The sequence below is a fragment of the Choloepus didactylus genome, chromosome X (assembly GCF_015220235.1).
Source record: "Choloepus didactylus isolate mChoDid1 chromosome X, mChoDid1.pri, whole genome shotgun sequence".
Lineage (NCBI taxonomy): Eukaryota > Metazoa > Chordata > Mammalia > Pilosa > Megalonychidae > Choloepus > Choloepus didactylus.
Window position 1 is genome coordinate 10,502,808 of NC_051334.1, and position 8,213 is coordinate 10,511,020.

Here is an 8,213-nt window from a genome sequence, read left to right on the forward strand (position 1 = left end):
CCACACCTCTTACTGGATACATGACCTTGGGAAATGTACTTAATTTGTCTGAGCTTTAATTTTTTCATCAGAAAAATGGAGATAAGTATTATACACCCATCTCTTAGCACTGCAGTGAGGAAGAAGTAAAACAGCGGATTTAAAGTGCTCGATAGAGTGCCTGGAAAAAAAACAGCAGTAAATCTTAGTCATGTGATTGCTGTTGCTGTTATGTTATAAAGTATTTCACAATTCAATTTACTTAAAAAAAAAGTTCCAACACTTGGAACACAGAAAGATTATGCACCCTTTCAATGTCATACTAGAACACTGTCTACAAGCACGCCTACAGGTCAGCTGATATTTTAGGGGAAGGTAACTGTATGACTCATTATTTACCTGATTAGACCCAAGATTTTATAAAATTAGATGACAACTTATAGAAAATTGAAAAATGGCAAATGATTTTTTTGTCAGGTAGAGGAGCAGAAAGAGGAAAGAATAAAGAAAAGCAAGCAGATCCTGAGCAACCTATGGGATACCATCAAGTGTACCAAAATATGCATTGTTGGAGTCCCAGAAGGAGAAGAAAGAGAGAAAGGGGCAGAGAGAATATTCCAATAAACAGTGGCTGAAAACTTCCCAAATTTAATGAAAGACATGAATATACACATCCAAGATACTCAACGAACTCCAAACAGGATAAACCTGAATAGACACCCACTCTGCCATGTTATAATCAAACTGTGGAATGCCAAAGATAAAGAGAGACTTCTGAAAGCCACAAGAGAGAAGCAACATTTTACATACAAGGGAACTGCAATAAGATTAAGTGCTGATTTCTCATCAGAAATCCCGGAGGCAAGAAAGCAGTGAGAGGACATATTTAAAATGCTGAATTAAAAAAAAAAAAAACAAAAAAAAAACTGCAACCAAAATTCTTTATCCAGCAAAACTGTCTTTCAAAAATGAAGGAGGATTTAAGACATTCCCAGATAAACAAAAGCTAAGGGACTTCACCACCACTAGGACCAACCCTACAAGAAATGCTAAATAGAGCTCTGCAGGTTGAAAGGAAAGGACACTAGAAAATTGACCGAAGCCACATGAAGAGCTAGAGATCTCCGGTGAAGAGAATGACATGGGTAAATATAAAGACCAGTATTATTGTATTTTTGACTTGTAATTGACTTTTTACTTCTTATAGGATCTAAAAGGCAAATTCTTAAAGTGCAGTGATAAATCAATGGTTTTGGACTCAATGTATAAATACGTAATTTGTGACAAGAACTACTTCAAGATGAGGGGGGATAGGAACGTATTTTATGTATGTTATTGAACTCATTAAGTTGGTATCAAAGCAAATGAGATTGTTATAGATTTACGATATTAAATTTAAGCCCTGTGGTAATCACAAAGAAAATATTAGAGAATATGCAAACTCATAGAGACAGGAAGTACAGTACAGGCTACCAGGTATGGGGACAAGGGCAATAGTGATTTAGTTCAAAATAAGTGTAGGGTTTCTGTTTAGGGTGAAGGGAAAGTCCAAGTAATGGAAGGTGGTGAGGGTACTGCAAGATTGTGAATGTGATTAATCCCACTGAATGGTATGCTTGGAAGGGGTTGGGATGGGAAGTTTATGTTGTATATATGTTTCCACAGTTAATAAAAGAAAGAAAAAGAAACTAAAGAGATAATGACAATTAAAGGCAATACATTATACTGGGTGGGGTTTTAGAATGGAGGAGAAAAGGCTGAAAAGGACATTATTAGGACATAAGAAAAAATTGGAATATAGATTGTAAGCTTTATATCAAGGTTAAATTTCTTGAACTTGATAACTGCACTTAAGGTGATTACATAAGTGAATCTCCTTGTTTGTAGGAAATGTACATGGAAGTATTATGTGTTCATGGAGTACGGTGTGTGCAACCTGCTCTCAAAGTTCAGAAGATAGATAGAAAGATAGATAGATAGATAGATAGATGGATAGATGAAGATAGAATGATATGGCAAAGGTGGCAAAATGTTAAACTTGGTGGATCCGGGTATCTGGGGTGGATGGGGGTATGTTGGGGTTTTCTGTAAGGGGTTCATATTATTTTTGCAACTGTCCTGTAAATTTGAAATTATTTAAAAATAAAAAGTTAAAAAAAAATGCTCCACACACTCTAGGTATGTTAGCTATGTTTATAACTTTTTGAAAATTATTACTTGATAATCTCTAGCCTCACCTTTCTCCTCCCCTCTGAACTGATTAGGAGAGGAGGGTGTTGGTGCCCTGATATTGGATGCAGGATCTTTCATAATAAAAGAGCTATAGTTACAGCAAAAAGCCACTCTACCTCAGTGCCTAACACATAGTAGATGAAATGTACTCACCCACATCCAACACCCCCCTCCCAATGAACATTAACATATCCTTATAATTTTGAATCTAAAGTGTGTTGCTTGTGGATAGCATATAGTTGAATCTTTGCTTTTTTGGTTGTTTGTTTTTGTATTCTTAGCCAGTCTGACTGGCTAAAATCTTTGCCTTTTGACACGGTTGTTTAACACATTTACATTTAAAGTTATTGATATGGTTGGATTTATGTCTGCCATTTTGCTTTTTGTCTTCTATGTGTCTCAGGTCTTTTTAGTTCCTCTCTTCCTCTTTTATTGCTTTCTTTTGCAGTAAGTGAGTATTTTCTAAGGTACCCTTTTAATTCATTCAATGATATTTTAACTGGATTTTTGAGTTATAAAATAACTGTGATTATTGTCCTAGTGGTTGCTCTAGGACTTACAATATACATGTTAACTTATCATAATCTACTTCAGATGTACTAACGTAATTCCATTAAGATATAAAACTTTATTCCTATATAGATCCATTCTCCTCCCACTTTTCAATACTATTATTGTTTATATATATCTATAAAACATGTTACAAACCCAACAATATATATTTGTAATTATTGCTTTATATATAATCTTATGTCTTTTAAAGGAGCCAAGAAAGGAAAGGAGAGCAAGTATATATTTATAAAGTTTGTTATATTAACCTTCTGATTTACCATTTCTGTTTCTCTTCATTTCTTCCTGTGGATTTGAGTTACCATCTGGTGGTATTTTCTCACTCTATACCCTCATAATTTAACTTCTTTATTAGAAGTAGAGTTTATAGTCTTTATAAGATGTGATAAGAAGTCTCAGCCTCTGTTTTTTTTGTATGTGGAGTTCTACAGAAATATCCATGACTTCCCTGATTCCATTTAAGATCCCTGTTAATAAGTTTTAACCTCATATCCTCACATTGAAAATAAGACTATCCAGATGTTAGCTTTTCTGCATGGCTATGCAGGAAGACAAATATAAATATTTCATAAATATTATGTAATCTCACTCCAAATCTTTCTCCTATAAAAATACTTTTAAAACATGAAGAAATCAGATGTGTTTTTGTCAGCACTGGTTAATTTGAACAAACTTCAAGGATTTGGGTAACATAATGGAATGTTCTTTACTCTTCAGCCTAAAAGGTTTCCCTGAGAAAAAAACAAAATTATTGTTGGGGGGAGGGATACTTTTGCTTTGGGACTTTTTTCCTTTAAGTTCTTGGGTGAAAATTCTGATAAGCAATGACACTATCTGCTAGCACACTCTACATGTTAATTTAAAAAAAGTCTAGCTCTTGTGACAAATCTCACAGTTTCTCCAAGAAGGCCTGGGCTTCCACTTCTAGCAATGTTTATAGCCAGATGAAGAGATGGGGAGAGGGAGAGAGTATCTCTTCTTTGGGGTGCAACCATTGACCCTGATGCTTCTCCTCCTCCTCACAAAAGGCTTCACACTCTAATGGATAGCTGATTACCTGAAGCTCACTTAAAAGGCAGATTTTGATTCAGTAGGTTGAGGATGGGGCTGGGGATTCCACAATTCTAACAAGCTTCCCTGTGACCCGGATGATGTTAACCCATCATTAGGGGAACCATGCTTTTGAGTTAGACAGGGTAGAACACTCAGGTTCTCAAACTTGCTGCATGTTGCAATCACCTGGGGAGTTTGAAAACCGACTGCTACATGGCTCTCAAGCTCAGAGATTCTGATTGAATTGGTCTGGTTTGCAGGCCCCAAGAAATTGCTGCATGCAGCCAAATTTGAGCACCATGGGTTAAGAATTCCAGAGATTATACTCAAGACAGGGATAACCTGGCAGTCTAAGCATCACCAAAACCCACATGGATATTATTTCAGAGTTGAATGTCTTCATGGCCAGGGTGCCCTCCACACAGCTACCAGATAAATCTGTTTTCCCTTTTGTACATCTTTCCTTATTCTACCTTTAGTATAACCACAGCCCGATCTCTTTCTAGTAGTGGCACACCAAGGAGGTGTCCGCTAGTGGGCAGGCAATAAAGGGACGAATGGTCTGTAGAGAACTGTAAAACGATCGAGAGACTGAATAAACAAGTGGACAATGTCCCCACCACATATGGTGACAGAACTCCAACCCACCACCTTTGCTGCAAGCAGACCTGAAATCAATCCACAACCTCTGCAGCAATTGACCTGGAACAGTCAGGCCTTGGACGATGACTGCCAGCTTCTCCATTTTCACCCCTGTGCTTTCAACTCAAGACCAACCAGAGAAACCTCCATATGTTCCCCACACCAATCATATCAGATGCCCCACTTCTAGTTAGCCTGCCTCCGCTCCCACATTCAGAGCGTACCTGCCACCTTCCTTCTCTTTCACCACAAAGCTCTCCCACACCCCTAACAGCCTTTGAGTCTCTGCCAAATACACGTAATGATGGCTGACTCCCTTACTACACGAGCTCTGAATAAAAGAGCCTGTTTGTTCTCATTTGGGTGGTCTCTGCTTATTTGCACACAATAATGAAACTAAGAGGCAGTCTGTTTGTTTTTATCACCATGCACCAGTAATTCTAAATAATTGCAGTGATCCATTACTCCTCCTAGGCATGGGTGGGCCTCTCCTGGGAAGCCCCCTGAGTATAGTCACTATTTTATAGGTAATTTTCCTGCTAGTTCTTCAAACACAGCCCAGTAGCCAGGCTGCCCTGTAACTCTAGACAGCTCTCCTCTTCCTGAACTTGCCGTTCTTTGTGTCTGCCCTCTCCTTACCCAGGGGGCTTCCCTCCTCTTCCAAAGACCTTCCCTCAGCTTCAGTTCTAACTGTTCAAGAACATATTTTTTCTTTTGGGTCACAACCTCTGACTCACCCCTCTCCTCCTCTCTTCCCAGCAGCTGCCCCCACACCCCCATCCCCTTGGCCAGGCTCCAAACCTCAGCTTTCACTTTGGTTCTATTGTTCTATTTCCTGCCAATTGATTCCTGGCCTGTGGCAAATTAACATTTACAAAACTGCTTAATGAACATGAGATAAACTAAGAAGCTCTTATCTATGAAAAAAAATGAGTATGTGTGTTCTCCATTAGCAGAGGGCTTTACTTAAAGTCACAATGCAGTTACTTAGCTGCTTCCCTAACCAGTTTCGCAGTTTCTGATAGGGCATATTAAACCTCAAGTTATAGTAGGCTTTAAAAAAAAATCGCCACTTAGTTTTAACTCTCTTAACTCTCCCCATCTACTTTGCCTACCCTCACCCCAAAAAATGTACCTATCAAATGTCTTCAAATTTCTGGTGTGTGTTGAAAACATTCACACTTCCTACCATCTTAATTATGAATGAGAATAGAGTGAAAGGATTAATAAAGTGTTAAGAAAAATTATCCAAAACTTGTAAATTAGGCTGAGAGAGTACATATCTTCTTATTGTAATAATAGGGCACTGTTTAACGAGCCCACCCAAGGATTATATAATTGTCCACGGGAATGGTCCTATGTTTGACTCACTATTTATTATTATTAAAGATCCCAGACTTTGTGTAGTTACTTGTTAACTTGTCTATTTTGTCTGGTAGAGATGCAAATCATTTCTGACAGGCAGAAAATAAAACTGCAAATGTTAATAGTTTTATTGCTCTGTAGGATGTTAAGCAGTTTTGTATCTAAGCTTGCAATCTCATTCAAACATTCTTTTTCCTTTGTTGATGCCTATAAATACACAGTTCTTCCAATGCTTTTTTTTTTTGGTGGGGTGGGGTGGGGGACTAACTGAATCCAACAATTATCTAGTGAGTGCCCATTATGTGCTAGGTTTTGTCCCAGGTACATGGGACACATCAGAGAACAAGGCAATGATTCCTGCCCTCATGGAGCTTACCATCTAGAGATTATTGCTGCTTCACCTGCACACTGGCTGGGCAAGTCACTGCACGTCTCTGCACTTCAGTGTTTTCAGCTGCCCAATGGGCAAATAAGCAGGCCCAGCTCAGGCGTGGGTAACGGGCCTGGGGTACGGTAGATGCCTGACAGGACACCCACCCCAACCCACCACCCAGACAGTTAGGGCTGGAAGTTGATTTTTAATGATAAGGTACAAGGGGGAAAGGGCAGGAGATCTGAGCTGGCTTCTCTGGTGTGCTGTGTTGGTGAGGGGAGAGCCCAGGCTGCACCAGGGCCTGGGCTGGCTACACGAACTGCTGCTGCTGCTGCTGCTGCTGCTGCTGCTCCTTCTTGGTGGCTGCCTTGTTGGCAAGGTCCTTGGCCTTCTCTGTAGCTGCCAGCATAGTCTCCTTTGCCTTCTCCTTGGCTTCCTTGGTTGTCTCAACTAGTGTTTTCGAAGTGGCCTCACCTTGCAGCTTGGCCAAGAGGTATTCAAAACCCCTCCATTGTCTTGGTCACGTTGCTTTTAAACCCAGCCAGACCAAATTCCTGGACAGCCCTGGAGACCCAGGCTTCCTGACGGATTTCAGTCCAGCTGCTGTTATCAGAGTTGACATAGTAAACACATGGTTCCTCCACCACCATCAGCCAGGTGTGGCTGATGTTCCAGGTGAAGGTGCTCATGGTCTGATTCTGTGGGTCCCCAGTAGAGTCCCCCAGGATGTACACTGAGTGAGCAACGCTGGCAGGAAACAGTCGCTGGGCCCAGCGAGGCAAACTGTTGGTCTTGGTCAGGAGTTGCCAGGACAGGAGCTTCTGGTCAGGGGTCACCTCCCGGTGTATTATGTCCTCCATCAAGACATGTTTGCTATAAGGATTCAGGTACCGCTGCCAGAAGGCAGTGGATACTTGGTCCCAGGAACTCGGGAGCATGCTCTGGCTCAGGAAATGTTTCACCATCGTCCAGGTGGGAGTGGGCTCAGCACCAGCGCATCAGGGGTGTGGAGCCCGGGGGGTGGGGGGGCACGCGGAGGCCAGACCCCGGCCCAGGGTGCACAGCCAGCTTCGCAGTTCAGTCACCACCGCGCCACGGCTGCCCCACAGCCGCATGGCCCCCACCACTTCCAGGCTCTGCCCCAATGCTGTTTGAAAGACCATTTTCATCTCATTGTTTCCATCATTAATGAATTGAATAAAATCTTTGACATGAGTCATGTTTTTAACTTTTAGAAAATTATACTTTGAAACAAGTCACAAAATAGCATAGGAGCCAACTGTAGATGCAGTAAATGAAGAGGGTCGAGATTTATCAGCGAAGCTATTTGAATCCTTTCACAGTTTTCCCCTAACGAAGTTTTTCATTTTTATTTTTTCAACCCATACTATTAATTTCCCTTCAGGAAAAACTTTTCTATAACCTTAATTAAAAACGAAATCTGAAAATATAAATAATATTTGTGGCCTCTAATCTGCCAGGTAATGCGCTGGTGAAAGCTGGTGGGGATTAAAACAGCAACTGGCACAAAAATGAAAGCAGCCATGGGGTGTGAGTCCATGTGCCAGAGGACAAAACTGGCCCAGAATTTCCCAGTGTGCAAATTGGGGAAGGAAGACAGCTTTTCCAGAATGATAAGGGTGTAATAAAGCAAACCGACTCACATCTAAATGTCAGCCACAGAGACACATGTTGGAGCAGCAGTTAATTCATAACAACCCAGAAAAGGCCAGACAACTAGCCATGTCTAATATCAAATCCAGGAGAAACCGCAGTCCCAGTGAAGGATAGCAGTTCTTGCTTGTAAAATTTGATGGCAATAAAAGATTGGAACAGCTGGAACCTGGGGATAGTTCTGACATTAGCATTTTTTACAAAGGAGTCTTTTTTTGTTTGCCCCACTCAAAAAAGGAAAAAGATGTTTTCATGTTTTTGTTTAAAAAGTAGACGTTAAGTCCTACTAGGTTAGTTGGTCTGCTTGCTTTTCTAGCTTCTTCTT

At 40.6% G+C, this 8,213-nt stretch overlaps 1 pseudogene; it reads right to left on the minus strand.

Moving 5' to 3' along the window:
* Positions 1-6,524: 6,524 nt before the first annotated feature.
* LOC119523023 lies at positions 6,525-7,179 on the minus strand (annotated as a pseudogene).
* Positions 7,180-8,213: the final 1,034 nt, after the last annotated feature.